The sequence below is a fragment of the Megascapheus bottae genome, chromosome 36 (assembly GCF_031878675.1).
Source record: "Megascapheus bottae isolate mThoBot1 chromosome 36, mThoBot2.hap1, whole genome shotgun sequence".
NCBI lineage: Eukaryota > Metazoa > Chordata > Mammalia > Rodentia > Geomyidae > Megascapheus > Megascapheus bottae.
In genome coordinates this window covers 4,017,475-4,031,262 of record NC_143544.1, presented here as the reverse complement: position 1 = coordinate 4,031,262, position 13,788 = coordinate 4,017,475, and the positions used below count along the sequence as shown (strand labels likewise).

The following is a 13,788-nucleotide window of genomic DNA, read 5'->3' as shown; positions in this document are numbered from 1 at the left end:
TTATGGATTTATGTCTGACGAAGTCTGATTCTTTCAATCTGTGGGTGATATAAACTGAAGAGGTTTGAAGCTCTTTGAAAACTTTCTCATTTTTTTCCTGTAAAAATGATCAAATAAAATCTGGACCTGGATTGGGAGGCACTGACCAATGTTCCCTTCCAAGCATAGGGCTCTGTAGACAGTCACTTACTGTCCTGGCTTTCATTTTTGGTTCAGGGAGAAATTAAGTTCCTTTGCAATTGCACTCGCTGTCTCCCCAAGAAATTTTATCTCCAGCTCGTTTTTATTTGCTATTTGTCCTCAGTGTAAAATATTGCAGGTCCATAGGGCTGGTGGTGCAGTTTAGAGGTCCTCTGGTTCAGCCATCTCCTTCCTTTCAGTATTGCAATGATTCTTGGTGCAGACTTCCATATATTCTCAGATCCAAGTGCAATGTAGGGAACTAAGCCCTGAGAAGGGGAGAGGGCAGAGTGTACCCAGGGCAGGCTTTGTCTTGCATCCAAATTTATCTCCATGCCCTAGCACACAGGAACCTATCTGGTACTTAAAATAGGTGGGCATGGCCAAGCTTTCTGTTTCCTTCTAAAAATGTTGTCAGTCTCCTCAGATTGCAGGTTGTTTTGCAGAGGAGAGGATGTGACCCTGAATTGTTTCATAGTTTCCTTCTGATTGAAGCAGGTTGCTTGTGAGAGCAACATAATGGGTGAGACTTCCAAGCCAGAATGGAAGAACACAGGTATACTCCAGCCACACACTGGAGGTATGAGGAAGAAGGATCCTAAGTTGAGGACCCTTGTCACACTCGTAATGGGACCTTGAATCAAATGCCCTTCTCTCTCCCCTCAATAAACCAATTTTTAAAAAAAGAACTGAGTCCAAAGCTCAGTTCTCTTTTTTTGGCCAGTCCTGGGGGCTTGAACTCAGGACCTGAGCATTGTCCTTGGGCTTTCTTAAGGCTAGCATTCTACCACTTGAGCCACAGCACCACTTTGGCTTTTTCTATGTATGTGGTATCGAGGAATCAAACCCAGGTCTTCCCTCATGCTAGGCAAGCACTCTACCACTAGGCCAAACTCCTGGCCCTCAATTCTATCACCATAATATTTAGTAGTTCACATCAGTACTCACGTCTTTCCATGTTGGGGTTTTACGCTACCCAGCTATTCTTTATATCCACAATTTTGCCCCCTAAAAAATATCATATGAACAGCTAGGTGTTCATTCCTTGTTACCCTAGCCACTCAGGAGGCTGAGTGTCATAGTTGGTAGCCAGCCTAGGCAGGGGAAGTCTGGGAGACTTTGGGGGGGGGTGCGTCATAGGGCTTGAACTTGGGCTGGGTGCTGTCCCTGAGCTCTACAGCTCAAGGCTACTGCCCTACCCTTGAGCCGAGCCCCAGTTCACATTTTCTGGAGGTTAGATGGAGATAGGAGTCTCAGGTCCTGTTGTACCCTGACTGGCTTTGAACCTTTATCCTCAGATCTCAGCCCCCCAAGTAGCTAGGATTACAGGTGTGAGCCACTGTGCCCTGCAAGACTCCTTTATCACCAATAAAACTAGAAGTGGTGCTGTGGAGTGAGGGGCAGAGCACCAGCCTTGAGCAGCAAAGCTCAGGGACAGCACGAGGGCCCTGAGTTCAGGTTCCAGGATTGGCACCTGTGCGTGCGTGCGCGCGCACACACACACGCGCACACACACACACACACACACACACACACACACACACGAGTTGCCTGAAAGCCCCCAATGGACAGTGAAATGACAGACAGATTTGAGGGATATGACATTGGTGATTTGAGCAATTTCTGTCCAATCTAGGATTTCTCTTCTCTCTATCTCGCTTTTTGGTGCATTTGTTTGCTGTATCAGTAGCTCATCCCAAGTGGATGCCCCCAGAAAAAGAAGCTGGACTCACTGCCACCTTCCGCTCTTGTTTCCTTAAAACCTCTTCTCCACCTGCGTCCTGTCCAGGTGAGACGCTGCTGGGACATGAGGGTAAGAAAAGAACATGTGGCCGAATCCATGTGAGAAGCATGGAATCACGGAGGGCCACACTGAGACTTGCTTGTCTGAGTCTGTGTCTGTGTCAGTGTCAGCATCAGCCTAGAAGGGCCTAGAATTCATCGAGACTCTGCTGGTTCTTTGTGACCTTCATGTGGACTCTTTGAGGAGGGAGTGTGCCCATGCATATTTCACTGTCCCATCTGCTCACACTCACTTAATGCTTATCTGCTGCAGTCAGATCTTCAACGTCCACTCGTTCCTTAGTGGCTTTCACTGAGAGCAAGCTGATGCGTTCCTTTCAAGGTGCCAGTGCATCCATTCTATTCATAGTAATAATGCCTGCGGTGATATTTGTAGCTGCCATAAAGTACCGACTAGCACGTGGGAGGTCTAGGGGAGCCACTGGGCCTGGAAGCATAGCAGAAAATGGATAAAATGGAAAATGGAGCAGGGCAGTCGGTCAGTCCGCCAGTGGTCCCAAGACTTAGGACCTGAACCCCCATTCTATTCCCTCAAATAAAAGCTTCCTTCTCAACACTAGCATGTTTCATTGTTGAGATTAAGAGAAAGAGAGAAAGAAGAGAGTGACAGGAGAGAAAACACAGAGAGAAACAGAGAGACACTGACAGACAAGCAAGAGAGAGACAAAAATACAGAGAAAGAGACACAGACATGAGAGAGAATAAATGGGAGGGAGGGGGAGAGAGAGGGAGGGAGGGAGGGAAAGAGGGGGGGAGTGTCCCAGTCCTCTTTTATTTATGAGTGCTCTACTTCTTGGTCTGTTCATCTTCTCTGAGCTCCTAGCAAAGCCTTCATCACCACTGTGGGTCCAAATCACAGAGGCTGACACCGCCTGTGTTCTTTCATTCCTGGGAGTCTTAACGTGGTGAATGCCGTGCTTTGCTGGAGGCTGGCTTGCGCTCAGCTGTATGGGAAGGATGGGAAGATGGAGGCGCCATCTAGTCTTTCTACAACTTCCCACTACCCAAAATGGGGATGAGGCGGAGACCATGCAGGGTGTGGCTGAGTGCCGGCATGGCTGCAGCCACACCACCACCATTAAGTCCAGCCTTTCAGTTGAGACAGCCCTAGCCTCTGTCTTTCCATTCTCCCCAACAACGAGTATTCCTGAAAGGGCCCAGATATGGTCCAAGTAACCATTTTCCTTTCGGATTTGGCGAACTAGTGCCGTGTACTAAGAATTCCTTGGCATTGCCAATTTGGAATTTTCTTTCATACTGTGTAGGGGGACATGGCATCTGTGTCTTTGTTTTCATTATTTTTACTGTTTACTTTTTTTTTTTTTGCTAGTTCTGGGCTTGGGCTCAGGGCCTGAGCACTGCCCTTGGACTTTCTCAAGGCTTAGCACTCTACCACTTGAGCCTCAGCACCACTTCCAGCTTTTTTTTTTTTTTTCTATGTATGTGGTACCGAGGAATCGAACCAGGGTCTTCATGCATGCTAGGCAAGCACTTTAACCACTAGGCCAAACTCCTGGCTCCTACTGTTTACTTTTTAAAAATGATCTTTAGCTGTACAAAGAAGTTTCAGTTCACCATGTCAGTCTGAGGATAGCATCTCCTGATCTGCATCATCTCATCTATCTTTCTCCCCCATCTCTCCCAACCTCACCTACCCCTCGATTACCTGATTACAGTTCCACATATGGATATTGTTGCATTTTCTTTCATTCTTTGTGTATGTGTGCACACGTGTGTGTGTGTGTGTGTGTGTGTGTGGTCCTGGGTCTTGAACTCAGGGCCTAGGTGCTGTCCCAGAGCTTCTTTTATGCTTATGGCTAGTGCTCTACCATGGAACCACATCTCTACTTCTGGCTTTTTCTGAGTAGTTTTATTAGAGATGAAAGTTTCATGGACTTTCCTTTCCACACTGACTTCAATCCTCGATCCTCTGCTCTCAGCCTCCTGGCTAACTGAGATTCAGGCTGTGAGCCATCAGTGTCAGCTTGTGTTTCTTTTAAAGCAGTTTAAATCTGATGGATCACCACTCTGAGCTGCTGGTCCATGACTTGAGGCCTGTGCTCTCACCCCTCTGATTGCTTGAGAAGAAGCATAGTCATCATAGCATTCTTACAATTCTTTTTAAGTTTATAACAATAGAACCTAGTAATGAATGTATTTTATCCAGGGCTCCTCAGTTTTAAGGAACTGGGTCTCTATAGAAGTAGCTTGATTAGAGAAGTTTGTTTTGAAACAGGGACAACTTCTTGAATATCTGAAGACTGAAAATGAGGTGGAATATACTGGTTTAGCTCATGTGGAAATGGGACAATGGGAAACCCATATGCTCTTGATGTAATTTCAATGAAATTTATGGTGCACTGGGACATTTGCAGTCACAGAAAGATGTATGTGAGTGTAGCTTCTGGGGAGACATTTTAACCTCATGATACCTACAAAACATCACCAAGGACAAAATGGTACTTTATACTGTGAGGTCAATGGAATGGACTGTGAGAAGGGGAGGGGAGAGGGGTGTGGCCTAGTGACCTGAAAGGGTTAGCTGTCAAAGAGAGGGAGGGCGGGAGAGAGGAGAGGAGAGGAGAGAGGGGAGGGGAGAGGAGGGAGAGAGGAGGGATGGGAGAGGAGAGAGGAGTGAAGAGGAGAGGAGAAAGGAGAGGAGAGAGAGGGGCCAGGGAATGAATATAGGTACAAGTATGTGTGATGAAAACATTAACCAAGGCTAGTGATATCGTCTATATAAAAAAGCACAGCTCTTGATAGGGTAAAGCTGTATCTGTGGATGAACGAACGGATGGATGGATGGATGGATGGATGGATAGATTCATAGTAGATGGAAACCTATATACACAGTTCATAGTTCATTGGCAGAGACAGAAAGTTAACATGATTATCTCTATGCACCTTTAGCCTTAACCTTTTCTGTCTCCTTCCACTCTCTGCATCTCCATTTTCAGCCACATCACATCGATTGGAGCCCTGTTCCTAAGGGGTGGTTTGATGTCCACTTCCAGGTGTCCCAGCGGCCCTCCAGAGGGCCCTGTGTCCCACGTGGGCAGGCAGAGGCTAGTAATTGGCCCAGCAACAGTGGCTGACATTGTCAGATTTGGAGGGCTCTTTCCTGAGTGTGGCTCCAGTCATCTCTTACTCAAAATTGTAGAAATCCAGTCGATCTCTTTTTATCTACAGCTCAGTGTCCATCTAAAGTGCACCCCTAAAAAAAGCATTTCTGGAGACAGTTGGCCCCATGTCGGATTCTGAAGGCAGCCTCATGAAATTTTAAATGGACACTCCAGACCCCACTCAAATATTTATGAATTACAGTTTGTGTAAAAGTAGTCACTCCCAGATTGTATCAGCTTAATTCATTTGTCCCTCTCTTTAGGATTCTTAAAAGCCATTCTCCCGAGGCTTTGATAATTTTATTTTGTTTATCAGTGAAGGTGGCTGAGCCAGAATAAAAAGTGTCGGGTTTAATTCTCTGCCACGGTGCTGGGAACCGACGTCTCACAAGTGCCTCGCTCAGCTAAAATTAAATGTCTCCCTGTTTCCTAGTATTTTCCATCTAGGGTTTGTGACCTGTGCCCTTCTAGAACTCACAGAAACGCAGAGCATTCCACTCAGCCATGGCAGTCTATTCTGGACTTCTCACCAGCTGGATGTGCTTTTTTGACATATGAGCAATTAAAGAACAAGTCTAAAACACATGTACTGGGGTTCCTCAATCCCACTGGGTAGTGCTAAGAAAAACAGAGAGCTACAGTTTCTCCTGAGTAGCAATGCCGTAGACACAGGGTCAACTCACAAATGTCCTTGTCCCCTACTGGACCAGCCAACCTGGACACAATCAGTTGTGTCTTCCTGCATTGGCCTGCAGCCAGCCACTACATGTGACCGACAGGAGAAAGAACCCGTGTTTCATGGAATTAAATCCATAAGGAAGCTTGGTAGTTGAGGTAGATGGAGAGGATCATGGCTCACGGCCAGGGAGATCTGTGAGACTTCATCACTGGATTTGCACCATTCCTGGCACTTGGCAGCTATTTAAAAACCATGAGTTGGAAATCAGATCCCATGCCATGGTTAGCACCAGCACTCTCACTTGCCAGGTCATGCATATTAATGAAAGGGATGACCGTCATGCATATTAATGGACTGCCTTGCATATTGATAAAGGTGATGACCTCCAGTGCTCAGGATGCTCTCGGCCCATTACCTGTGGCCAGCCTTTTGTGCACAGCACCACATTCATCTGTGGTCACTGACAAACACAGCTGCCTCCATGGGGCCTCTGACATGGTGGGTTGAGAGGGTGGGGCTGGGGTGGGGCTCCAGGGAGGGCCCCAGAGGGAAGTTTAGAGAATGGGAGGTATTGAATGCTCCCCAACCCCCCAATGTTTCAGCTTGTTTTAGGGCCTTGTGGTAGGATGCATTCGGAATCAGCACTATCAATTATTTAAGAGTCATAATTCAGTCCATATTAAAGATTTATTGCAACAAACTGAAAAACAAAATACAGACACAGAGGAAACATGAACACGACTCTGTCATCAAAGTCACGGAGCAAATATAAATTGCTCGTGCCGATGTGGGTAACAGAAGAGCGGGGGAGGGGGGAGAGGGAGAGAGGAAGGAGATTTCTTTGTTGTTGCTTCTCAGTGGTGTGTGTGTGTGTGTGTGTGTGTGTGTGTGTGTGTGTGTGTGTGTGTGTGTTTCTGTTTCTGTGCAGGATGCAGGAGACATATTCTCCTATCCTGGATATAGAGATTCTATTGGCTCAACATTCCCATTCGAAGTGTGAGCACATTACCATTCTTAGTCTTCCTCCATGGCCCGTGGCCATTTGTCTGTTAGAAGTACTGATTTGGACACCTGGATGAAGAAGGAGTTTGTGGTTAGAGCTGGAAACCATTCTTGCTCCGTCTCTTCAGTCTGTGAGACTGCTAACAGCTACTGAAGGCTCCAGGCCTCCCAGTGCTCCTGTTTTGTAAAAGAGGTGGAGCTAGTTTTATGTAGAAATGGGTGACATTTCCTAGCTTTATCTAGAAAATGCCTGGTGTAGGGCTGCAAATCATATGCAGTGGTTTCCTTTGGGGCTGCTCTGGCATTAAATGACGAATTACCTTTCACTTTTATATGAATATGTTGGGTTATACAACCACATTAGAAGTATGCACACCCCTGATTGGAGGTAAGAAACAAAAGACAGGTGTTTGGTTTTGTATGTGACCAGTTCCAATGGCCCAGACAAGAAGTCAACAGTGAAGCAGAAATCTCTGACCACTGGTTCTAGTTCTCGGACCTTAGTAGCCAGATAACTTTGGGCAGTTTTCTGAACTTGTTGCCTTGTTTAAAACACAGATTGGTTGGCTGAGAATGTGGTTTAGTGACAGAATACTTGCTGAGCATGCATGAGTCCCTATGTATGTTTCATCGGTACCACATACATAAAAAATAAATAACATTTTTTAGAAAGAAATAAAAAATTTAAAAACATTTTTTTTTAAAAAATGGACAGGTTCGGGGCAGGGAGTTTGGCCTAGTGGTAGAGTGCTTGCCTAGCATGCACAAAGACCCAGGTTCGATTCCTCGGCACCACATACATAAAAAAAGCCGGAAGTGGTGCTAAGGCTCAAGTGGTAGAGCTCTAGCCTTGAGAAAGTCCAAGGACAGTGCTCAGGCCCTGAGCTCAAGCCCATGACTGGCACCAAAAAAAAGAAAAAAAAAATGGACAGGTTCATGGCACCATCTTTGACAGTGTTCATAAACAAGTTTATTTATAAACAGCTCAGAATACTGATGGTTGTACTAAGCCAGGATAGTAAATTGGAATTTATTAGTGAACAATCAATCCACTTGCTATGTCAGTAGGCTCAAATACCTCATTATGAACGTTTTACCCAGTGCTGCTTTGTCTCACCAGTACCTTCCCCAGTACCCTCATCTAAGTGATCATCAGAGCCTACATGAAAGGTCACAAAACCCTCTCTGGATTTTTCCACTGTCAAGTGGGAGTCCTGTCAACCCAGGCTCCTGTGAGGCCCTGGGGGTTCAGATGGTGCCTGATCCTGAGATCCATCCTTTGACTGTACTTTATAATCCAATGGCAGCAAGTTCATAATTCCTCTTGCTAACCCCCCCAAAAAGAAAGTTTTTGTTTATGCAAAGGATGTACCAGTGTTCTCTTTTAGGGTGAATGGCTGAAGTGAGGTTAGGCCAGGGGATAAACAGATAATTTTTTATTTTATTTTTATCAAGTCTGCCTCTAGGAATCTTTAGTAAACTAAAACAGCTGAGCCTACAGATTTTCTGCTGTCACTGCAAAGAGATAATTTGTTATGTGGAAAGTTCATTTGCTTATATGGAGTGAATACTCCTGCAGATGAACACTCCTGCATGAGATGGGATGAGAAGGAAGAGATGTCATACTCCACCACAGCAATGACTGTGTTAAATAGAAAGTGGGAATCAGAGAAGAGTGTTCTGGAGTTTCCCATATGAGCTTTAGTGACGAGCTGGGGTTATTTTGCCATCTGGCTTTTAAGCAGAGATGGGTTTTTTTTCCCTGACAGGGGGTGCAGAATGGTACCTTCAGAGCCACTGTGAAACAGACATCTGTTTATCAGACCTTTGCCTGGATGAGTTATTCAGAGTCTGCTTAAGTTGCTTCGTTATCCAACATGCAGAACTGGAATGTTGCACGCCGTGTCAGTGTATATCTGTTGGATGTCATGCTTGAAACCTGGCACACCAGGAAGTAGAAGGTTAGCGCCTGGGTAGGAGGGATAGGATAGTAGCTGTTCTCCCATCCCTGGGTCTGGATTCCTAGAGCCTGTTCTGTAGAAGTCCATGCAGTCCTGAGGTTTCTGTTGATGCCCCTTTCTTATTTCCACAGTTGTCCTTACAGCCACTGTGGTAAACAGCTTGCAGCTACTGTGGTAATCTTGCACTTGCTAGACAAGTAAAACCCTGGACTTACCAGGGGAAAAGACTTCCACATGTACAAGAATGTCCAAGAAGGAGATGTTGGACATAGAAATCAAGGTTCTAAACATTTCAGCCCACTGGATCATCAAAACATTCATGTAAGAATGAACAAAGGCTACAGCCTTTGGAGCTACCCACTATATTTTGTACTACTTTCCTTCCCTTTGTTCCTTCCTTCCACATATCTGTCTTCCTGCCAATTCATCATTCATCCATCCATCCACCCACTCATCACCTACCTGTCCATCTATCCACCATCCATCCATCCATCCTGTACTCACTCATCATCAACCCATCCATCCATCATCTATATACCATCTACCCATTATCCATCCAACCACCATCCATCTGTTCATCCATCCTCCATGAATCCACAATCCATCTATTGTCCACCTATCCATCCATCTATCCATTTATCCAGTTACCCATTTTTCCATCACCCATCCATTATCCATGCATGTATCACTGATACATCTCACACATGCAAAGAATCTGAAGAATTTCATTCTAGTCCACACTGCCTCAGAACCTTTAAGAACAGACAGACAGACAAAGCAAATAATCACCACCATGAACAAACAACTTTAGAGACAAATGCTCTTGTGAGAAGAAACTAGGGTTTGCGAGAGTCCATCTGGGAGGAGCTTGACCCAGTCAAAGGAGACTTCCTGGAGGAGGCAACTGTGATAGCAGCATACATAAAAAAGGTAGGCAGACTTAAAGAAGCATCTCTGTTTGAGAGGGGCTGGGACTGGACAGCCAAGAGATTCTTGGTACTCTGCAGTGTGACAGGAGCTGGGAGGATTGGAGAAAGAGGCTCATTGCAGAGGCCGGGCTTGGAAGATCCCCAAGGCCTCACTATTTCATTGTGTACTTGTCTTTGCATTCTGGGCTGTCTGGTGGTCAGCCAATGCTTTGGACAAAAGACATGGTAGGAAGGACTCCCAAAATGTGAGTTCCCTGAGTGAGTAGGGGAGAGTGCCCAATACTGCCTGTCCTGTACCCCGGAAAGGAAGTTTCATCAGTGTACACAAACAATTCTGGAGATGTTTACTTCTGGTGACTAGGTTTTCATTTTGTCAAAGACCTGAAAACAGAGTGACTATCTTGGCAGTCTCATGGCAATATTTTAAGCCTAGATGAGGTTGGAGGAGCAAAGACGCAGGAGGCGTGTGAGCAGGTAGAGAGGAGGCTAGGAGGTCTGTGCTGAAGAGCTGGAGGCCAAGCCGCTCAACACCCCTCCTGGAGGGGTGGACTTGGGGAGTGGTAGAATCCACAACCCGAGGAGAGCTATGGGGCTGCCCCAGCCTGCTATGAGACAGGGACAGAGCGTCATTCCGGTGGGGGACAGGATGGACATTTAGACAGTGGCCTCTGCCACCATTGCTCTACCCAGCAGGACAGACCTTGCTCACAGCATTCTTAAACTCAACATGGGTGTGTGTGTGTGTGTGTGTGTGTGTGTGTGTGTGTGTGTGTGTGTGCGCGCGTGCGCACATACATGAAGGGACAGATAGAACAGAGACAAAAAAAGCGTTTTTAAGTAACACCTTGACATCCCATTTGCTCTTAGGCTTGTAAGTTCTTGACTGATTCCAGAGACTTCTAGTGCTGAGGCCTCTTAAATCCATACGTCTTGGAGCTGGATACTGCCTCACCCCCACAGCTTTTCCTTGACGTTTTCTGCACTCTTCCTGGGGCTACTGTGTTGGCTAGCAGCAGGGGAGGCTGGCCAACCTGCTGGAGGCTGGGGTTCTGCCACAGCTTGAGAAAAAGGGAGTCAGAGCAGCTCATTTTCTTAGGCTTTCAGGCATTCACTGGTTCTGTGTAGGGTAGGTGAAGTTTTTGTTTTTGCTTTTTTTTTCTTTTTATCCTTTCTCTCCAGTACACCTTGCTGCAAGCTCCCCTGTTCTCAATTCGCAGAGACAACAGAACTACAATTTTCTGGATAAACAGAAACAGCGGGGAATGGTATCTCCTCAGCACCCCATGGGTGTCGGGGTGCTGGGCTTGTTAGGATAGTAAAAGACTTAGAGGATGCCTTCAAAGGAGATGAAATTGAATTACTTAATTCATGTGGTGGAACTTTCTTCCCTAGGAGTCAATGCTATTTAAGAAGTTTTGTTTAAGCCACTAAGACCATTGGCTAACAGAGCATGGCACCCCTGAGTAGGGGTTCAGCCTTTATCTGTGCACCCACATTTTTTGTATTCCTCCTTTTGCTCTATAGCACTTTCTTCTCAGCTTCCCAGTTGTGACAGCTTTAAAAACAATAATGTTGTTGGGTTACCCTTTCAAATCATACAGAGTGAACTTTGTATTTGTTCAGATTCTTCCCTGTTTTGTTTTATAAAGTTCCTCTACCATCACCAGTACCACAGGAAGGTGGAGGTGGCAGATGGTAGGGGAATCATCCATATTAGAAAGAATTTCAAATTTGCCCAAGGCATGTTTATCCTGCGCCAGAGAAAAGTGTCCTGAGCTGACAAGCAGTGCCAGCCCTATCTAGGAGTCTCCTATTCTGGCATTATATAATTCATGGCTGGAGGCTATGTGTTGCTTCCTCCAGCCACTTTCATTCCATGAATGTAAGGATAGAGGCCACATTTTTTTCTTTTGAAGGGTCAACAATTTTCTGCCCTTGTGTTGCCAAGTTGAGGTTTTTGGTTTGTTGTGTTTTTTCTAATTTATTTTTTATTGTTATCATAAAGGTGATGTACAGCAGGGTTATTATTCCATCAGAACATTTGTTTTTAGAGGAGGTCACCTCTTTCCTCCTCTCTCCCACACTTCTCCTCCCATCCCCGCCCACAAGGTGTATGGTTCCTTTTCAACATCGGGTCCAGTGAGTGCCATTGCTGATTTGTCTATCCTTCCATCCTTCATTCTGTGCCTCTCCTTTCCCTCCCAAAGACAGATACATGAATGAACTAGACAAAAACAAAGAAAAACCTCTAGTTGCCATTTTCTGGAATCCATTGTGATCAATACCATTTTTTATGGTCAGAGGCACAGAAAGTCATTGAGCCTTTGTGTTGCTCCCCTAAGATTAGCTCATGTCAAGCGCCCTGGCCAGAATCTGGAAACTCCTCGTAGGTAATTCTCAGTAACACAGAATCAGAAATGGTCAACTCTACTCACTGTTGCATTTTGAACACTTTGCTTTATCTTTTGTTGCTGTTGTGGTGGTGGTGGTGGCGGCAGCAGCGGCAGTAGCTCTTCCCTGAACTTTGTGCTCAAGGCTAAACACCCCACCACTTGAGCCACAGCTCTAGTTTGCTGGTTTATTGGACACAGTTATCTCAGGGACTTTCCTACCTGGGCTAGCTTCAGATAGCCGTCCTCAGATCTCAGCCTCCTGAGTACTTAGGGTTTCAGGTGTGAAACACCTGCACCCAGCAATTTCCCTCCCTCCCTCCCTCCTCTCCTTTTTTCCTTTTTAAATATAAAAAAAGTCCCACGGGGGCCAGGAATTTGGTCTAGTGGTAGAATGCTTGCCTAGCATGCACGAAGACGCAGGTTTGATTCCTCTGTGCCACATACATAGAAAAAAGCCGGAAGTGGTGCTGAGGCTCAAGTGGTAGAGCTCTAGCCTTGAGAAAACCCAAGGACAGTGCTTAGGCCCTGAGCTGAAGCCCAGGCCTGGCACAAACACAAAAAAGTCCCACTGAAGACTACCAGTGGTGATGGCGGACTAAAGGAAAAAAAAATGTCATTGTAAATTTGCAGAACAGGTGCACTGTGTGGACAATCTCCCCTCCGCCCCCAGCAAGTTATTAGCCCTTCCCTCTGAAATCTACATTGTCTTGTGGAACAGAAGATTAAATATTTATATCTGTTCACTGGGGTAATAAAATTGCATTCAATTATGTCCCGGGCAGTACGTAATGATTGTTGAAAACCCAGCAATAACACCAAAACTCATAAAAAAATACAGGATAAACAAGGCTGGAAGAAAATTATGGGAAAAATAGCCCCCGGCTTGTAGAAATGAGATTTTATTTTGAAATAACAGTATATGCATAAAAAAACCGAGTTAGTTTCTATAACCCTACTCTAATCTCCAAAAACTTCATGTTTTAATTCCTTTCAAAGTGTAAAAACAAAAACAAAGAAAAGAAAGTGTGTAATGGGTTTGCAGCAATCCTGCTTGTGATCAGGGACCTAAACCTATAAGAATAGGAAGGACCCTGACGTTCCTGAGGTTTCTCTCTCTCAATTCTTGGAATTTATAGGGTGATCAGTTTGGTGTTGTAGCTCTATCAGTAAGTTAAAAAGTAGTTTTTCCATGTATGCCAGTCCTGGGGCTTGAACTCAAAGTCCAGGGCTTGTAGATGAGCTTTCTTGAGTTACATCTCTATTTCTGGCTTTTTTTTTTGGTGATTAATTGGAGATAAAAGTATCATAGGCTTACCTGCCTGGTCTGGCTTCAAACTTCGATCTTCAGGTCTCAGCCTCTTGAGTAGTTAGAATTATAGGCCTGAGTTACTGGTGCTTGACTTGTGAAAAAATAAATGTTGGTTCAGTATCTCTGTAAGATGTGTTTAAAAGCTGCGTTTAGCCGGGCATAGTGACTCACACCTGTAATCCTAGCTACTCAGGAGGCTGAGATCTGAGGATTGAGGTTCAAGCCAGCCCAGGCACTAAAGAACATGAGACCCTATCTCTAAGTAATAACTAGAAAATGGAAAGTGGGTCTGTGGTTCAAGGGGTAGGCAGTAACCTTGAGCTGAAGGGCTCTGGGACAGCTCCCAGGCACAGAAATCAAGTCCCATAACCCTCCCCCCAACAAAAAAAGCTATTTTTGCGAGGCACATG

General features: G+C 45.4%; 1 protein-coding gene across 14 annotated transcripts in view; it reads left to right on the top strand.

Moving 5' to 3' along the window:
- Window positions 1-13,788, top strand: part of Rbfox1 (RNA binding fox-1 homolog 1) — an 825,209-nt gene that overhangs the window by 322,054 nt on the left and 489,367 nt on the right. The window lies entirely within an intron of this gene.